This window comes from Protopterus annectens, chromosome 14.part0 (genome assembly GCF_019279795.1).
Source record: "Protopterus annectens isolate FY-2018-M chromosome 14.part0, PAN1.0, whole genome shotgun sequence".
NCBI classification, from domain to species: domain Eukaryota; kingdom Metazoa; phylum Chordata; order Ceratodontiformes; family Protopteridae; genus Protopterus; species Protopterus annectens.
Window position 1 is genome coordinate 164232153 of NC_056748.1, and position 21533 is coordinate 164253685.

Below are 21533 nucleotides of genomic sequence, written 5' to 3' on the forward strand. Positions count from 1 at the left end.
ATTTCTGTCTTACAACCCTTCTCCTTGAACAGACTGGTTATAAATTCTATTTTTTCTATCATGTCTTCATAATAAGAAGTCATGCGTGCAGCACATATACATTGCCCATTAAAATTGTTATATTTTACCTTTTCAAGATGGCAACTGGTATATTCAAGATAATCATTAGAGAAAGTACTTTTACGATGAATACGTGATTTAAAGCCCCTATCTTGACTAAAAATGTAAGTGTCCAAATATGCTTTACCTCCATAACTGGATGAATATGTAAATTTAAGATGCTCACTACTATTATTTAAAAAGTTAATAAACTTCTCAAATTTTTCCTTACTGTCATCCCATAGGATGTGTATGCCATCCAGAAACCTAGAATAGCTCTTGACACTGTTGAAATACTCAGTGGGAAAAAGAACGGAGTCTTCCCAGTCCAACATAACCAAATTCGCAAAAATAGGAGCACAGGCTGCCCCCATAGTGACACCTCTTGTTTGATGGAAATGTTCTCCCTCAAAGTATATAAAATTATTGTCAAGCACTATAGACATACATTCCATGATCAGACATGTAGTATCCCTATCCAAAATTGTATGTTTTCCAATACTTTTACATAAAGCATCCAACCCAGCTTGTTCTGGAATGCAAGAAAAAAGATCAACAACATCTACTGTCACAAAAATGAGCCCCTCTTTCCATCCATCTATAGGATATTTACTTAAAAATTCCCAGGAGTCCATAACCATATGAGGTATCTTACCATATAAATGTTTTAACCACATATCAATAGCTTTTCCTATAGGGAAAGTTTTAGAATGACTCTCAGACACAACTGGTCGTAACGGAGGGTCAATTATATTTTTATGAATCTTGGGTATACCCACCAAGGTGGCTAATCTGGAGAAACCTGACTTTAAAATAATTGTATATGTCAACTGTAATCCTTCCATCTATATATAATTCTTCTATGAAGGGATCTATCCGCTGCTATGCAATATTAATTTCATTAATAGAGATAGATTCATAGTTTCCTGATAAATAAAGAATATCATACATTTTTTTGGTATATTCTGTAGTATCATATATGACCACACCTCCCCCTTTGTCCGGCTTTATCACTCGGATGTTAGCATCCTGTTTTTCATAAAAATCCACAAAGGGATGACTAGGGGCTATAAACGTGCTTTTTTTCTTTAATTTAGTCCCTGCTTTCTCTTTATAAGATGTCGTAGTTTTTATCTTTAAATATTATGGCTAAATTAATTTTTCTTACAAGCATCTTAATTTCACACAGACAGTCTACTAAATCAAAGAAGGGGGTCGGTATGAACTTAATTTCCTTAGATAACAACTCAAAGTGTATAGTACACAACATTAAACTTGAGTAGTTGTAAATCTTAAAATTATTGCAAGTGTGTGTAACCCCATTCACTATAATATTATCATCAGCCTGGGGACTACCAGTGTCCATGTTCAGTTCCACCATGTACTCTTCCCCCACTATTTTTGGATGCTGCCACATTACCAGGTCTCAATGACCATATTTCTAACAAACCTATTTAAGGTGGATAATACTAAGGGTTAATACACAAAAATATGATAAAAATTAAAATTAAATAATTCTTATTTGACAAATGCCCCAGGGGTTTTGTATGCGGTCTGACATGTTCATGAAAAAGTAATAATTTTATTTTAGGTACATGGAGGTATTATTTGTGAATATTGTACATGAAGTGTCTTTTTTAGATATATAGTAATATATTAATTGTTTTTATTGCACCTATGCATAACTGTGTTTCACTATGTATTTTTTTTATTTTGAAAAGCTTGATTTATTCATGCATATTTATACATATTTATGTTTTATAAATTTTTATACAATATACGGAGAAGCATACAATGCAGTATTATACACATTTAGTTAAATATTTGATAGTTTAGTAGTAAATATATGTGGATACAATGTTATATATGGGTTGCAAGAATAGCAGTGTATGTTTCTTTAAAGAAAAAAAAGTTTGGCGCCAATTTTTAAAATTTAAGCATCAGTGCTTAAGAATTACTGAAGAAGTCCACATTGTGATGGGTGAAAGCGCTTAATGTTTCTTGTTTTTTATGTAATAAAATCTTTTTCAAGCACGGAGTATTTCGGTTCACTTATTGGTGACATCTAGGCATTTGGAAACTATTTGTGTGGTTTTCTTCCTTTTTGGTCTCGGCCATATGATTTAAGTTTTGAAACTTCAGTGATCTGATAGGGACCCATATATAAATATACCTATATATATATATATATATATATATATATATATATATATATATATATATATATATATATATATCTATATATATATATATATATATCTATATCTATATATCTATATATATATATATATATATATATACACACATATGTATATATATATCTATACATATATATATATATATATATATATATATATATATATATATATATATATATAAAATGGTCACCAAACCCACAAAAAAAAGATTTTTCCATCTTTCCCCACCTCCATCCACCTCATTCCCTCATGTTTTTTCTTATGTTTTACCCTCTGCTTGCTTCCCTGTTTCTATAACTTTCTTATATCTCCATTTTCAGTCTTTATTTTGGTCAAAAATAGATCACCACACAGGCATCATGGCCCTTTGCACCTTCAGCATCAAGTCTTATGGCTACATTGCAGATGAGATTGTGCAGATTGTCATTGCAGTGAGGTGTGACTAATGAACGCTGTTATTACTTCTGCCTCCCTGAGGTTGCAACTTAGTATTACAAGCTCTTTCTGCATTCGTAGCTGCAGCCATGCGCGGGATATTTATTGAGGTGTAGCCGTCATGCTGTTTCCACCACATATTCTCATTCATTTACTCTTAGAAAGTTTTGGGGCCTATTGTGTAAATAAGGTAAACAGTGATGGGCTGGCCACAGCTGTGCCTGCCTGCTTCCTAAATCCTAGTCACAGAGCGTAACTGTCTCTAAAAATCTATTTATTGTAATAAAAAATTCAATTAAACAGCAACAATAAAAGCTTTCAGACTTAATATTCTTTCCCAAGACTTATAACACACCGCAAAATTATTTCCAGTTGAATACTATGGCAACTAACTGCTTAGCCTCTCTGTACAAACCTCCAATTGCATCATTTCACTGGCAGATACCACGTGAGCTGTCACTGGCATCTGTCAGTGAACTGACAGATACCACGCGAGCTGTCATTCCTCAAGTGCAAGAGACTTTCTGTATCCAGGCACTTATATGGACTTGCAATGATGATGATGTAGCCCAAAGAAGAGCTCTTTGCTATCTTGTGGTTATTTCAGAAAGTGGAGAAAACAAGCAGGTGGAGGGATTTGTTGTTGAGGACAGAGTGCAGTTTATGTCATATAGCTCAATGCCACTTCTAATTTAGCCGCACCTGGACATCGGTCTTATTGCATTCATTGTGAACTGTAGAGGTCAGAAGACAGTATAGGTTATTCTGTCTCCTTTCTATGGATGTATAGACAGCACTTCCTGCAGCTACCCAATGTTTCTTCCAGAACTCATGAAATGAAAACAGACACTGAAGCCTGAATCAGTAGGTATAATAGCATTTAAGATAGTGAAATAGCAAGGAAAGGGGACCTGCATTGCTTTAAGTAGGAATCTTATGTCATGCTTGAAAGTGTGAAAGTCTCCTTAGTTACAAGGATGTCTACAAATCCATAGTTAGTCCTGACTGTGTGACAGCCAGAGTATCTGCTCTGTGTATTACTATTAGTACAACTTTATTTTTCACCACAAACTGTTGATGTTTTGCACAGTATTTGTCCAAGCTTTTCACATTCTAAGTTTGCAAGGCAAGAACACTAGGCTTTTTACTGCTTTTTTTCCCAGGTTTTACACCCTCTGCTCCCCCACATTGTTTTTAAAGGAAGAGGGAGAGTTAGGGGAATCACATGCTTTAGTCTGTAAATTAATATAATTTTGTATAAACTGATTTAAATTCTCCAACTCTTTTGGTTTTAATATCATGACAGGGTTGGAGCTCATTCCTAAGTAAAAGTATGATTAAAGGTCATGATATTAGTATTGTTTCAATCTTTGATGTTAGCTAAAAATGCTCTTCGCAGCGCTCGCAGTCTACTCAGAATTGTCTCCTTCTGTGATTCATATGGAGATACATTTATCGTAACATATCTAAATACGACCGTAAATTCTTTTTTATGAGACCCCATCGCTCCTACTACTATTGGAACTGCCTAACTATCCTTCTTCCACAGTGCCTCATTTCTACCTACAAATATATAATCTTGATATACACTGATTTTTATAAATCATTTGATAAACATGAAGCATTTTTATTGTTTTCCTGTTCAACTGATCCAGTACCTTTTAAGGCCAGTCAGTCACCCCAAAACTGTAAGTTAGAACCGGAAGAGCAAATTAGTTTATAGCTTGGAATTTGTTTCTGGATGTCAGGGCTGTTTCAGTATTAATTTTAGTCTTCTAAAATATTCCTTACTAAGTTTTATTCACATTTGTTCATGTTTTGTTGCTGATCCTTCAACGATTCCCAAATATTTATGCACTCCATCCTGCTCAAGTTCCTTCATATTACATTCTTGTCACAATCTGGTGTTTTCTTGGTGCTGCAGCTTTCATGCTTTAAAGGTTGCTTCAAGACCTAATGACATTCTTATATCATCTGAGAAAGTTTTGACCACTTGCAATTGTGCTTTCAGTTCCTCATCTGATGAAATATGCAGTTTAAATCATCCACCAAAAGAAGTTGTTACACTTGGTTATTTTCTGGGAGCCAAATTTTGGCTATGACCAGATCTGTTAATAGGTAGCTTAATGGGTTAAGAGCAAGACAAGAGAGCAGTGGTGACAGAGCCACCCTGGAATATCCCCCTTTGAGTTTGTATCCCTGGGATAATAATTTATCCTTTACCATGGTTTAGCTGTAAAATGGTTTGTCACTGTTTCATGGTCACTGCAATGTCATCGGTCAATGTAGGGTGTATCCTATACATTTGTAACCACTTTTTTCCCCATTAATGTGGGATGCTGTTAAATGCCTTCTTGAAGATTATCTGTGCCATACTTAGATTCTTCCCTTTTTTACAATTCATCATTATGACTTTATTTAACAACAGATGACCCTTTGTCCCATATGACTTTCTTTTGTTACCCTTTTGGTCTATTACCATGACTGAGTTTTTTTTCTAAATGACTATAAACTCTGTCAGCATCAATTCCAGTGTATAATTTAAGGGTCTATATCAGTTCATACAAGTCTAATTGAAGCAAATGGTTGTTCATCAAACCAAAATCACCGAATAGTCATTCGTCAAACGTTCACATCAGTGAATGTTTTACCCAGGGAAGGAAAGGATTTGGCCAACATATGGAAATTTGCCCTTTTCTCCACTGTAGTGTAATCTCGGAGATGGTATATATAAATAATGGAGGTGGCCCCCCCAATTTGGTGGGTTTTATGTACTGTTGTATGTGTGTGTCATTTGCTCTGTTGGCCAAGTCATTTCCTTCCCTGGGAAAAATGTTCACTGATGTGAATGTTCGATGAACGGCCGTTTGGTGATTTTGGTTCGATGAATATGTAATTAGATTTTGATGAACAGATATAGACCCATAATTTATACATTTTTGGAAGGCAAGTTATTGGTCTATAGTTTTTAAGATATCTTGCAGGTTCAGTCTTACAAATAGTTCTTGCTCAAGGCTAAATCTTCATATAAAGATTTTAATACTTTTAGCCAGAAGTTAGGTATTGCATCTGGGCCTGATGTTTTCAGTTAGGAGCTTTTTTCAGTTTCAGTTTCTCTGGCCATTACTGCATCCCATTTCATATCCTGTATGATGCCCACCACTACTACCAATATGTGATGGCCACAAATATGTGTCATCCCCATGCTGGGCCAATAATCAAGGAGCCTGAATCCTCACCACTGACACTGTAGAGGGACGTGCACTTGAAATACAAATGGATACACTCAGTATTTCCAGATGCAGACCTCTATGCATCAAGTACCACTCAGCCCAGAGTCTGGATGTCTCTATATCTGCCTCCCTCCAGGTCCCTAGTAAGACTCCCCACTGTACAGCTGTAGGGTTAGGTCCTCAGCCAAGTCCTACACCTCCCTCTCTGTAAGCTCAGTGCTTTATTTCCCTGCCCATACTAGCTGGCACACGCACTGTTTAAGATTTAATTTTCACACACACACCTGGGAAAGGCTGGCACAGATTACCCGCTCTACCAACTTTGGACAGACTATAAGGTAGTTATCACTGCCACCAGTTAGTTACTATAAGGCTCTTAAAAGGGTATCCAATTATACTGTGTAATATTAATGCTAATACAAATGATAGTAGTTCACCAAGACGGCTACGCCTTCTAGAGTGGCACATAGTGTCACCAAATAAATATAAGCACTCTCAAAGGTTAAGTATTTTCTACAAGGGTCAGCCACAATAAAAGTTTTAAATATACTTAATAATAAATAATAAAAGTACATGAAAATACTGAATATATATTCACAGTAAACCACAGAGTTCAGATCACAGGAAATATTGAAAAGAATATTGATGGACAGACTCAGACAAATAAAGAAAAACACTGTCTAAATTAAGCTTTACTATATTCCTGACTGAATCTAAGAGAATTTTACTGTTCCCTAGTTATTTACTACCACAAGGCGAGATGCTGTGGGTGAGGGTCTTTCTAGTCAGGCTTCCAAACAGAATACTCAATACTCTGAGATTTTTCTTTGTAATATCTAAACTATAATTTCCAAGAGGGCTGGCAGAATAACTTCATCTGGTCATCTGACTCTAGGTTCTCACAGTATCCCCCTTTGAAGGTGAGACAGGAAATTAGCACAGATGGCCACAGTACATATCCAAATGTTTATGGCAGACCATAGGGCCTCCCATCTTTTCACTGACTTAATGGACAAAGGCTCTTCTCCAGACCCAACGACTCTGGTCCTATTCAGCACTGCAGCGTACCTTTTAATGGCTTAACAGCTCATTTCCATTTCTGTTATTTTTCTTACAGTTAACCTCTGCTGTGCCAGTATTCTATATTAAAACATATACATTTAATTCAGCTACAAAAATGCATGAACATTTCTCTTCATTTTAGCAGGGTGCACTGTTGATAAATTTCAACACAAGCAAAGCTCACAAATACATTTTCATCACAAACATCTGTACAAAATCAGTTTGATATACAAATGACATAAAGTTCTAGTACATTTGTAACACAAGCATCTAGTATAAATCAGTTTAATATTCAAGGGACATATCATTCTTTACAAAACTCCAGCTGGCTATACTGGCAATTGCCCATATGATCACATCCTGTACATTGGAACTTCTTCTTCTTTCTTTTACTTCTTCTGTCCATTCAGCATCTTTATGTTCCACAGGATTCTCATATATATTTCTCTAAAATGTGTCTATTTATTTTTTTGGTGATGTTTCTATTTCTTTTACCTTATTTCCCAGTTCTCTACAACACTTTTTGGGTTCATCAATAATTTGTTTATTTAGTACTTTTCCTTTATATTTATCTGCATGTCTTTTACATTGTACTGCCTCCGCTGATATCTTTAGTTTATTATTTGCAACAGTGTATACTAGATCCTGGTCTGTTCTAATACTGCACATTGCTTTTATCACGTCTGTCTTTCTAAGTATTTTTGTTGATCTGTTCCCTCTTCTGTACTCTTCCAACAGTGGCACTTCTTGTCTTAGTTGCTTTATAGTTTTCTCTGTTGGATACTTTCATGATGACACTTGATTTTTCCCCTTCCTTTCCCTTACTGCCCTGTGTTTTTGTGGTAAGACTCGATCTGTTATTAATTTAGCGGCACAGTAATGTATCGTATTTACCGCTGCTGTATTGCTTGAATTTCTATGAATAGTCTTGATTGCGGTGTTCGTTTGTTTTATCCGCTCTTAAGTTTCTGGGTCTTATTGACTTTCTGTAATCTATTTCTTTTATTGATTTTAATATGTCTGTCCATCTCTATTAAATCAAGCAACTCTTCCCTTAGATCATCTTCTTCTGAACTAATAGCACATTCTTTGCTCTCTGTTGTCTGAAGGCACTCTACAGAAAGTTCCAGAGCATCTTCCTGTTTCATATTCGCTTCAGCTTTACCCTGTTTCATCCATTGTTGTTTCATATGGGAACTCACTGGCCTATCACTCCACAGCATCGCTTGCATCAGAGTTGCCGCAGTTTTCTGTTCCTTCCCTTGCTGTGCAACTCCAACTGAACTTTTGTACTGGTTTCCTACTAAAGGCTCAAAAGTATCTTCATCTGGCAAATCATCCAGATGCTTCCTGCTCTACTGGTTTCTCTTTAATTTGGGGATTCATTATTCCATCATGCCGTGATGTTATAAGAGTTAGATTTTCTACACTAAATCCTTCACTTTGCACATAATCCATAACGTCAGATTCTATTTCTTTAACTTCTGCATTACTAATTCTCTTTTCTACTTTTCCTCTTTGTTTTCTTAGTTTTAGTATTGTAAACTTTCCACATCTGGATGCCTTTCCTATATTTCTCTTCAAATATCCATGGTGCTGCATTTTTGTATTGATTAGTTTTGCTTCTTTGCATAAATATTGCACCATATTGAATCTGTTTTTCTTTTCCATAGCCATATTTCTTCTTCAGATGTCTCCTGGTCCTCCTGTTTCTCCTTACGTGGGGGGCTCATTGTACCATCATGCAGTGATAAACCCTGTGTTCGACTTTCTACACTAAATTCCTCACTTTGCAGGTATTCCATGACTTCAGATTCTATTTTTTTACTTCTACTTTATTATAATCTTCTGTTCTGTGTTCTCCCTTTGCAATCTTATTTTTTGTGTTGTGAAATTTTTCATATCTGGCTGCCTTTCCCTGTATTTCTCTTTAAATATCTTTGGAGCTGCCTTTTTTGTATTAATTCATTTGGTTGTTTCCTTTGCATAAATATTGTACCATTTCAGATCTCTCTTTCTTTCCCATATCCATATTTCTTTGTCATACCTTTCAAAAATCTCTAGATTTTGTTCTTTATATTTTCACACTTCCTCAGTTGCTTTTTTTTTGAAAATGTCCTAAGGTTTCTTGGTCTGTATAATGTTTTTCATGAATCTGTTGTATTAATGAACACAAATTTGCATTTGAAGCTTTTAACAGTTTTTCTTGTGCAAGTATTTTCCTTTCCTCTAATTTCCGTCTTAATCTTTTATATATCTTCTGTCTGGAAATTCTGGACGTTTTGCACGATAGCAAGAATACATCATTTCTTTGTTACCCTCAACAGTGCACTCTGTCATCTTTATGGCTTTTCTTTGGCCTGTCGGTTTTTGTGATTTTTCTGGACTATTACTTCCTTCTACAACAGGGGGCCATCCTCCCTCTGAGGTGCCTAACCCCATTGTAGGAATATTTATATGTCCTGAGGATTCTATGCTGTTGTTTTTTTCCAGTCCTGGTACCAGTGTGCCTACCAAGATTGGGCACTTTTTTTTATCTTGAGACTTATTCGCCCAGCTGTCTTTTTTATTTTTAACCTACTTCTGTCCACAATATATGCTATATAAAATGCAGTCTATGTATCAATGTCGTCTTGGTGAGATTTTGTAAAAACAGGGTATGCCTCGTGAAGGTACTCACCAAGAATTACACTGCTGTGTAAGTCATTCCATGTAAAAATAGATCAGAAAGACAAGTGGTTTAGATTGTGAGGCATTTTTATACTCAAAGATGCTATTGTTAGTGATAAGGCCGGACAGCAACAGAGTTTAAATATACAAGTCAGCAGGTAACCGGTATAAGAAATGTAATCAAGCCTTCCATGCACTGATGACTGATGATTTTATATTTAGCTGATCCGTAGGCAGTTGCATCCCATAATAAGTTTACATAAGCCTATTATGGTAGAACAAGTGGATGATTTTCATGAAAGCTTTGTGTGTTTCTTTTAAATTTACCAGCGAGATAAGTCTTTATAATTGCTGTCCTGGACAAGTCATTGCCCAGCTTTCTAGTCATCTGTAGGCTGTTTTAAATATGTTTTGCTTACTTCTTAGTTTTTGTTATTTCAGTATACCTGGTTTTATATTTCACATTACATTTCTACTTCCCAGGTACATTGTCACGTACTCCTCTGCCTGTAAATTTCACTGCCATATGCTGCAGCTACAGTTATATTTTTGTTCTTATCTTATATAAATAAACATATTAACTGTGCAATGCAAGTATTTTACATCAGCTGGTTAATTACTTTGTCCCATCTGTTCCATTTGATGCTGGCCCATGTGCTTCTAATCCTTTAAATTCTAAGAACCTAATTTCTCATTTGAATGATTTAACATAATGTACTTTTCATGGAAGATGACAGATAAACCCACACTATAGTGATAAATATGATGAATGATCCAATACAAGAAGGCCTGTTTTATTATGAAGAGAATCCATAAATTCTGGCAGCCACAATACAACCAGAAATTGTAATTTGTTTGACTTTATCAAAAAAAAAAAAAAAAAAAAAAAGGTCAGTAATACTGTCAGTGGCCAGAATCTCCACTCTTCTGTATTTTATTAGATCCTTCCATTCCACTCCACTTATTCTAAAGGCACCTCGGCACTACTGCATGTAATTCTGGGAATTACTGGGGCATGGGGCTGCACTCACTTCCCATTCAAGAAAAAGGTAGTTGTCTTTCATGTCCAGGGGTGGCGTAATGGTATACTGCATGCATTACCCTTCATCCCCAGATGCCTCTGTTGCAGATTTTAATGTCAACTGCAAAATCGCACATTTCTTTGACGTCAAACTGCATTTTCAAAGCAAAGGCATAAAAGAAGAGCCAGCCTGGATGAACAGAGGCAGGGCATTTACTCACATCCCCAGCAACTTGGTTTAGACTATCAGTTCAACTTCTAGAGGTCTGACCAGGATAAAAAAGGAGAGGATGATCAAAAGCAGGCTCTTGTCTTTGCAGAAATAAGGATCTTAAGGGATACAACCCTACTACATTGACCACTAAGGCAAAATAAGGCACTGCATTTGAGATTAAGTGGTTCTACCATTTTGAATCCTACAAATACATTGCAGTGTGTTTCCAGAATTTTAGGACATCACATGAGTGTGTGGACCAAGCTGATAGGGCTTTTTTGTTGCCCATGAATAGCAGTTTACATGATGATGATAAAAATGTCTGCTGACCATTGTTATTATAAAAAGTTGTTGCACTTTGGGCATTTAAAAAGATGACAACCCTAGTCTCACATGTGTAAAGTCTGGCTACATCTGTCTACCTTGAGTTTTTTTTAGCCTTTCTTACAGAATTGTAGACATACCTATCAACTGTCCAGATTTTTGCAGAGTGAACAGATTTTTGGCTCATATTTTTGGTCTGTTACTTATAAAATCTGTGGTTTTCTGGATTTTCTTTTGGCAAATCAGAAGACTAAATTTACTGAATGGTATCAAAGGCTGTGGCCAGATCAAAGTAGGATGTATGAACCACCTTGCCTTTATCCACAGCTCTGGTGACTGACTCAAGGAAGTTGACCAGGTTGAGCAGGCATGATCTACCCTTCACAAAACCAAACTGTGTGGGATTCAGAGTTAGATTCCCTATATCCTTGTTTATTAGGTCCATGATGATGTGTTCCACAGCTTTGCATATCAGACTCATCAGACTAATGGGGCGATAGTTCCCAGGGTCTGTAATTGCTCCTCCTTTGTGGAGAGGGATGACTGTAGCAGTGCGCCATTTGGTAGGGGCAAAGCCTGAGGTGAGGCTGTGGTTGAACACAGCACACAGATGAGGTTCCAGTTTACTCTGTGGTTCATGTAGAACACAGCCAGAGATATTGTCAGGTCCCATAGAAGCTGTATTCTTGGCCTTGGACAGTGCTGTTTTAACCTGTGCAGCAGTAATACTGGGTGCCTGGCAATCTACTGGTATTGTGATTGGTCCTTTGGTTGGGAGAAAGGAGTAAAGTTGGCACTGAATCTGTCAGCCAGTATACTGGCAATATCTCTTGGCTTGATATAGGATGTACCATTGTGCAGTAGCTCAGAGCAAATCTGGGTATTGCCGTGGAGATTCTTTACATAACTATAGAAAGCCTTGTGGTTGTCTTTACTATCTGCTGCCATTCTGTTTTCATAGCTTGCTTTGGAGGATTTGATGAGGGATCTCAACTTTTTGTTGAGGCTGATGAGGGAGTTTTTCCAGTCTTGGGACTTCACCTTATTCCACATCAGTTTCCTCCTTCTGTTGTAGAGTTTGTTTATGGGGGGACCACCAGATTGGCTTCCTTTTTTTGGAGGAGAGTGTCTTGGTTCTATTGGGTATGGTGAGATCCATGCATTTGTGTACATGTTCATACAGTGCATTGGTGTATGATTCGGCGGTCATGCAACTATTCCCCATTTGCATGGTTGCCGTGAAGTTAGCCACCTCTGTGTTTAGGAGTGCAAAGTTAGCATTGGAGAAGTTTTTCATGGTGGTTACCTTTGTGTGTGTGGGGGGTATGTGTATTTCCAAGGTGATTAGTTTGTGGACGGATCTAATCAGGGAGGAGTGGACTACTGGTGTAGAGCTATGGTCACCCATGTTATTAATGACCAGGTCAAGGATGTTACTACCTCTAGTGGGGGTAAGAACGAGCTGGTCCAGGACATTGGAATGGGTCTATATTGCAACATTGAACACTTAAAACAGCGAATGTTACATCGACACATTTTCAGTGAAAGCTGAAAATGTCGAATCCAAAGAACGGTGATTTCTTTTCTAGGGAAAGAAATCGCTGTTCCAACCCCCACAAAAAAAAAAAAAAACACATTACACACTTCCAAACAAGTAAACACATACCCAATCCTAATTATACCCCCCCAAAAACCAATAAAAAACTAAATACGCATATAAACATAACCCAAACATACATTTAATGAAAAAAAAACAGTAAACATTTTAAACCATATGCACTTACCTTAACCCGCACCCTAACCCTAAGGTCAGTAACTCTCGCACATTTACATAAACAGCCCCAAACACATACACACTTACCTTAACCCTAATTCTACCCCCGCAAAACAAAAGTAAACAACTGAAAACACATACACATGTAACTCAACCATACATTTAACACAAAATATAAAACAGTAAACACTTTCATACATATAAGTAAAATGTTATAAAACTGAAGTGCAAGTACTACCTATGCAGTTCCAATAATAAAATGTCCCAGGAAGCAAGGTACTCAGTGCTCCGTAATTCAACCAGCAAAATTCATATGGTATAATCCTCGTCTCTTCAGACCAAAAAGGCAACACAAATCCAAATACATGTAGTAATGCTGTCCAAAAGAAGACAAACCAAACTGTCGACCACAGTTTATTGCACAAAAAACACAAGGTAGGTGAGCTTGTCAGCTTTTTCAAACCATAAAACTCTGCATGGAATCCAATGTATTCAATTTAAAACTAATTTATAAAACAAATGAGGTCTCTTAAAGGGGCAAGCTCATCTTCACATAAAAATGGATGTGAATATATATACACACTTCTTATATACTAACCAACATTTAAAAATGAGACATATTTCATAAAAAACATATTAATAGTATATATCAAAAACCTAATATATCAACTTCCATATACATATATTCAAACCTTACATATAAATTACTAAACATAGATATATAATAATGATAAAAACCTACCTAAAATTATAAACTAGATAAATGTATAAATAATGCAATACATGTGCTCATATATATTTATAACTAACTATTTAAATGTTTAATATTTAAATCTTCTTTGCTTCAACCTCACTTTTAATGGGACTTTATCATTTAGCCCTGGAAAATGATGCGCCTGTAATTTAATAATCCAGTCTACTTCTAATTCCTCTGTCCGATTCCTGACGTCTCCTACCCTCAAACTAGGTATATTTATATGTATGATCATGAAGTTAAATACATGTTTAGATCCTTCTTCCAGAACATGCTTGGATAGAGCATTTACCTGTGACTTGATTTTAATCTGATACAAATGCTCCCTAATTCTATTCTTTAGTTTCCTATCTGTTTTACCTACATAGAATGCGTTGCATTCCATGCAGGTAGCTAGATAAACTAAATGCTCTGTATCACATGTACCATTCACTTTGAAGGTGTAAACCTTCGAAGTTATAGGATGTACAAACATATTAGTGTGATTCACATACCTACAAAAATTACATCTTCCACATCTGGTGGTTCCATTAAAACTGGTTTCTCGTGTCATATTGTTGTTGAAACACAAAAGCCTATGTAAATTCTTCTTGTTTTTAAAGGTATACCTGGGACATTCACCTACCAACTCCTTGATGGTAGGATTAATAGTCAAAATGTCCCAGTGCTTGCTTAAAACATCTTTAATAGGTTTTATATCTTCTGTATAATATAACGAAATTCTCTGATAGTTATCTAAGCCTCTACTATCTGATTTCTGAGACTTCCTATATAACTCACTGCCTTTTTCTGAAAAATATGTGCAAGTTTTGTATCGCCTGTCACTGTCAAGTCCAACTAAACACTCATTTATCTCAAAACTATCATAACCTCGTGTTAATAGTCTATCATTCAAACTATCCAACTCCTGTACATAGTAATCTTGCATGGGATTCAACCTCGAAACTCTAACTGCCTGTCCTCTGATTATATTGGTAAACACATGTTTCGGGTGCATGCTGGTTCTATTAAGTAATGTATTCTTATAACAGGCCTTTCTAAAAACTCCAGTATTGAACTCGCCATTACTAAGGCGCTGTAATGATACATCCAAAAATGCTAGATTATCATAGGAACTAGCTATGGTAAATTTCAAAAAAGGAACTAACGAGTTAACTTCAATAAAAAACTCTTTCAGTTCATCCGCAGATCCCTCCCATAGAAGAAACAAATCATCTACGAATCTTCTATAAAAACGGACATGTTGGACAAACATGTCCAACATGAAAAGATTCTCTTCCTCCCAAATTGCCATAACCAGGTTGGCGTAGCTATTGGCACAAGAAGTGCCCATAGCTACGCCATCCTTCTGGGAAAACAAGTTGTTCTCAAAAAAGAAAACATTATTTTCTAAGACCAGATTGAGCAATGTACATATGACTTCCTTCTCATTCAAAGATAGATTAGAATGTCTGTCTAAGCACAGTTTAATATATGCAATACCTATATTATTAGGAATCCTAGTAAATAATGATATTACATCCATAGTTACCATAATAATTCGGTTATTATTCTCTAACTTTGTGGCCACTTTAAAAATCTAGAAGGAAGTGTTTAGAATCTCTTAAAACATATTTATTAGAGTTAACAATCGGTCTCAGTACTTTCTCTATGTATATCGATATGTTTTCTGTCACCCATCCCTGGCCTGACACAATTGGTCTCATTGGGGGTATAACAGGGTCCTTATGGATCTTCAGTAACCCTTGTATAATGGGAACTAGGGGATATTCAACATACAAAAAGTCATACCTTTTTGAGTCTATAAGCTCTTTATCATGCATTTCTTCTAGGGTCAAATGGACTCTAGAAATAAAATCTGCTAATTTAGTTGTATCTATAAGTTCAAAGTAATTTGTGTCTCCCAACATCGCAAACATACTTTTATTATACTGTTCCGTATCCATAACTATGATAGGGCCCCCATTGTCTGCTGGCCTAATGGATATGTTCATATCTTCTCTCAAATCTTGTAACACAGCAAATTGTTTAGGTGTTAAGTTCCTTTTGCTGATGTTGTGCCTTTTACTTTCTTCCATTTCTAACAAGTCCCTCTCAACTATTTTACCAGAAGTGTCTAATACAGGATTTAGAATAGGTACAAATGTGCTTGGTTTCCTAAGATGAATATTACTACTTGATTCTTCTTTAGCAAACATCATTTGTAACTGTACATTTCTAATAAAAAGCTTTACATCTAATATTGTTTCTGATATATTACTACTAGTAGATGGAATGAATGATAAACCTTTATTTAACACTTCAACTTCTATTTGACTTAAGGGTCTATGGGATAGATTACAGACTATGTCATTTTCTCCCACATCTTTTTTATTGTAGGCTCTCTCATATCCGTGCCAGTGGCCTTTCTCTTTTGCCTTCCCCTGCTCATTGATCTGTTTCTGCCTCTGAATGAGGCTTCTGCTATGGGGAAAGGGCTACGCTTATTTAGTTCCATAGTGTCTCTAGGCAAAACAGTTGTTTTACTACGTACAACTAATTGATTATTGTCACTTCTACGATCTTCATGATTAGTAGATTTTTCTCCTAAACTACCTTATGTAACAGTCAAAGGGGTAGTACAGTTACTGCCCAAATTGTTACTGCCTAACTCTAACACATTCTGACTAGATGCTCCTGCAACAATTGTAGTAACACCACTTTCATGAGGAACATTAGTTATAACATTAGAGGCAGCCAAACCATTTACATTTCCAATACTGTTCTTATTAGCATTAGCATGTGTATTTACAGTTAAATTAGAAACATTATTTGTTCTTAACTGTCCATTTCTATCAGTCCTAGGCCAAGTGAAGACTTGACCATGCGCAAAATCATAAGAATCTCTCATTAACTTTTGTTTTTTCTGTTCCTTTAACCTTTTTTCATATAAACATATAGAGTCTAGCAAACTGTCTAAGAGTGGATTAAGAACTACTCAAGGGTAGTTATTAAACAAGTCATTTTGTCTCTTTTCAATCTCTTCCTGTAGTCTCTTCTCTTCTGGTGCATAGAAATCATTCAACAATTTCATATAATTGATACTTAAGTCTAAATTGAGCTGTTGCCAACGAAAAAGTAACTCAGGAAATGCGTTACCTGTCGTGGGCATTTTCAACACCCTTAGTCCTCTCGGTATCACCCTTTTTTCTATGCATACCTCGAAGTGGAATCATTGCATCTGCAGCCTTTTCAACTTCATTAAATCAGATTCTATCGATGTCAGCGTTGAATTAACTATCTCATGGTCAGCATTATTCAAAGAATAGGTACAAATGTGCTTGGTTTCCTAAGATTCCTGGCAGTTACCAACTCCAACTCTAAAAACGGATTGACGTCAGCAGCTACGCACTGCTGCAATCTAGGATGTACCATTATACTATCTGCGACTGCAGTAGGGTTATAGGGTAATTCAATACATACATTTTGTTCTTCTGCCATAGTCAGTTCGTGGTGTTCGCAACGATAAAAATATAATAATAAGATAAAATAGAGCACCACAAAAATGCAAAAGTACTTGCACAACTCCAAAAATGTCATACAAGTAAAATGTTATAAAACTGAAGTGCAAGTACTACCTATGCAGTTCCAATAATAAAATGTCCCATATGCACTTACTTTAACCTGCACCCTAACCCTAAGGTCATTAACTGTTGCGCAATCACGCTCAGAAGCTATACCGGACAAGGGACCACACTACACTTCAGAACATGGCAAAACAACAAAGCAGTCAAGCGACTTCTTTCCCAGGGAAAGAATTTGCTGAACAGCCGCTTTGCTGTTTTGCCTGTTCGCTCTACATGTGTCGACGAAAACGCATTCGACATAATGTGTTTTCGTTGTACTCATAGGAACCCCATTGGAATTAATGAATTCCAGGAAATGTTGGGCAAGTGTATTGGTACATGAGTAGTTTTCCCAGTTAATGGAGGGGTAGTTGAAGTCACCCAGTACGAGAGTGTTAGGTTAGACCCTAATATTCTCCAGAGTGCTTAGGAATGTGGAGTGAGAGTCTTGGGACATGGTTGGGGACCTATAGCAGGCTACAACATGAGTTGCTGTCTTACCCAATGTTAGCTGCACCTGAAGTATCTCTGAGGTGTTATGTTGGGCTACCAGTCTGGAGGTGTGTGCATCCTTTATGAATATGGAAACACCACCGCCTTTGGAGCTTTGGTCCAAGTTCTGGGGCCAAAACATGTGGAATGAGTTATAGCCTGGTAGTGCAGGGGTGCTTTCTGCTGCTTTAAACTAGGTCTTTGTTACAGCACAAATGTCAGTGTTCTCCATTTTGAGGAGTGTTTCGACTTGAGTGTATTTTGAGATTTAGACTTCTAGCATTGAGAAGCATGACCCTTATATTGCATTTGTTTGTAGCTGTTATGGTGGTAATTTGGTCTTTGGAACACCACCTAAAAAGGGCACTATAGGGGTGGCAAGAGCCTTAGCCAGTATCTGGAAACTGAGGGGTGACAGATGCAGGCCATCTCTGGCAAAGTATTGAGGTCTATCAATCATGTCATCCCAGGCAGGCAGATACTGGAACCCCTTAGAATGACACTAGAAACATAGCCAATTGCTGAACTCAATCATTTTCTGCTTGTACTGTGGTATCATTCTGGGTGATGGTAAGATGCTACTCAGGGTTAAGGTCATACCCGCCTAGGCTACATAATCCGAGACCTCCCTCATGTCTCTTTTCATGTAGTCAAGGGAGGTACGTCCCAAGTCATTTACACCCACATGTACAAAGACAGAGTCATATTTGCACCTGTTGTTGAGGGGCCTGAGTGCATGCATTATGTGGCAGATCCTGGCACCTGACAGGCAGCTGACTGTTACTTTCTCCTTGTTCAACCTAGTGAGTGGGACATCAGTGTGATTCACTATCAAGTCACCTATGGCTAGTGTGTGTTGGGCATGCTATTTTGCCTTAGGGGCTTTGGTTGAGTGGCACACTGCTTAGGAGAGTTGTGTGTCTCATGATTAGTGTTGTTTTGTGGTGGCCAAGTGCGTTTCTGCCTTGGAGGTCTCTGTTTGGATAGATTTTTATTGAGCCTGCATGAAGGTGGGTGTGTGGTTTGTGTTTTTATGTGAAGGCAGTGCTGGTTTGTGTTCTGGAGGGCTATGTGTTCCATGTGGTGTGGTGCAAGTGCTGACCTTCTCCTCTTGACCAGCTATTCCAGTCTTGGCTGGAGAGTGCATGGCTTCCAGTTTGGACACATAAGTGTATCTCTCGCAAGTCTGAGTGTTGGTAGGTAAGAGGAGAGGGGTGTTAGTGTACATGAGGCAGTTGCTACATTGCCTCAGGATGCCCAAGTTTACCAGGTTAATAGGAGAAAGCACAGGGAACTGATCTTTAGACATGCCTGGAGGTGTGGTCATTAATAATAAGTACTGGAGCTGTTTCCTTGTAGAATGTTTAGTGCTGGTAGCACTTTGTGTGCTACTAATCTTTGCTCTAACTTCTGCTCTTTTTGTGAACGTGGAATATATGGATAAGTTCATCATCTTTCCATTTTTCTGGTTTCCAAGGACTGACCATTTTTCCTTCAAAGCCTTTGTGATGTTTTGCTAGTAATTTTTTTTTTTGCTTTTGTACTATTCTGTTTTATGCTCCACAAATGTAGTTGTTCTTAGAAACATATTTTATTAGCTCAGTTTATCATTTATCAGTTTACTGACACTTTATAAATGTAAAACACAGTTGTTCTACTTATGTATAGCAGCTTTTATAAGTCTTACAGGACATTCTAAGCACATCACCCAGATGGTACTGTGGTCAACACACCACCCGCTCGTACTGTGATGAGTGCAATACCCAGCTGTTACTGTGCCCAAGGCATTACCCAACTGGCATTGTGCTCATCCAATCACCCAGCTTGTACCGTGTTCAGCACATCATGCAGCTGGTACTGTGCCCAGTGCACCTGCCTGGTACTGTGTCCAGCATGCTACAAAGTTGGCGCTGTGCCCAGTGCATCACCCTGGTACTGTGCTCAGTGCATCTCCATGGTAATGTGCCTGGCAGACAACCAAACTGGCACTGTGATATGTGTACCACACAGCTGGTGGTGTAGCAAGTGCATCATCATTCTAATAATACCACCCAGCCATCATTGTGTCCAATACATTACCCATCTGTTATTGCCCTCATCACAATACCCAGCTGGTACTGTGATGAAAGCACCACTGTGGTACTGTGCTAATTGCACCACACATCTAGTACTGTGCCCAGCACATCACCCAGCTGGTACTGTGATGAATGCACCACCTTGGTACTGTGCTCATTGCACTACACATCTAGTACTGTGCCTAGCACATCACCCAGCTGGTACTGTGTCCAGCACATCACCCAGCTGGTACTGTGATGAACGCACCACCTTTGTACTGGGCACATTGCACTACACATCTAGTACTGTGCCTAGCACATCACCCAGCTAGTACTGTGATGAACGCACCACCTTGGTACTGTGCTCATTGCACCACACATCTAGTACTGTGCCCAGCACATCACCCAGCTGGTACTGTGTCCAGCACATCACCCAGCTGATACTGTGATGAATGCACCACCTTGGTACTGTGCTCATTGCACAACACATCTAGTACTGTGCCCAGCACATCACCCAGCTAGTATTGTGCCCAGCACATCACCCAGCTGGTACTGTGATGAATGCACCACCTTGATACTGTGCTCATTGCACAGCACGTCTAGTACTGTTCTCAGCACATCACCCAGCTGGTACTGTGATGAAAGCACCACTGTGGTACTGTGCTAATTGCACCACACATCTAGTACTGTGCCCAGCACATCACCCAGCTGGTACTGTGATGAATGCACCACCTTGGTACTGTGCTCATTGCACAACACATCTAGTACTGTGCCCAGCACATCACCCAGCTAGTATTGTGCCCAGCACATCACCCAGCTGGTAATGTGATGAATGCACCACCTTGATACTGTGCTCATTGCACAGCACGTCTAGTACTGTTCTCAGCACATCACCCAGCTGGTCCTGTGCCCAGCACACCAGTCAGCTGGCAAAACAAGCTATGCACCACCTAACTGGTCCTGTGCCCATTGCCCAGTGGTTGTACATAACTGCATGCATGCATAGTAGTAAATCATATAATCATTAAAAATTAGTTGCTTTTAAAACAACTTCCTGGGTATCATCAAACACCACTTCATATTTATTGCATTACTCCACTTCTCAAAGTGGTCTGTGTGTAGTGGTACATGAAAATTAATTCTGCTTGTAGACCTTAGTGGAATGGATTGCCCAGGCAAGTATTAACTTCTGTTTAACAGTTACAGGTCTGACAATAGTTATGTACATGTTATGTGATGTCCCAGTTAACAGTGGTTTATCTTCCTTTCACCAGAACAAAGTACAGGCCAATTCATCATTCATCAAAATAGCTTGTTGGAGTTTCTTTAATTTACAGTCTGTGCCACTGATATTTGGCTATACTCTTTGGAGCTCTTTTTACCTGTTTTTTTTAACTATGCCTAAAGGATAAAATAATGGATGTGCAATGTATACCTCTTTATTTTCACCTTGCAAATTCATGGGTATGCACACCTTTTGGTGACAAATCTGTTTTGCAGGCTATACAAGTCCAGTTGACAATATCCAAACCACTGCCATCAATTTATATATCAAGGGATGGCATTAAATTATATCACTGCCAATAGTTAATATGTCA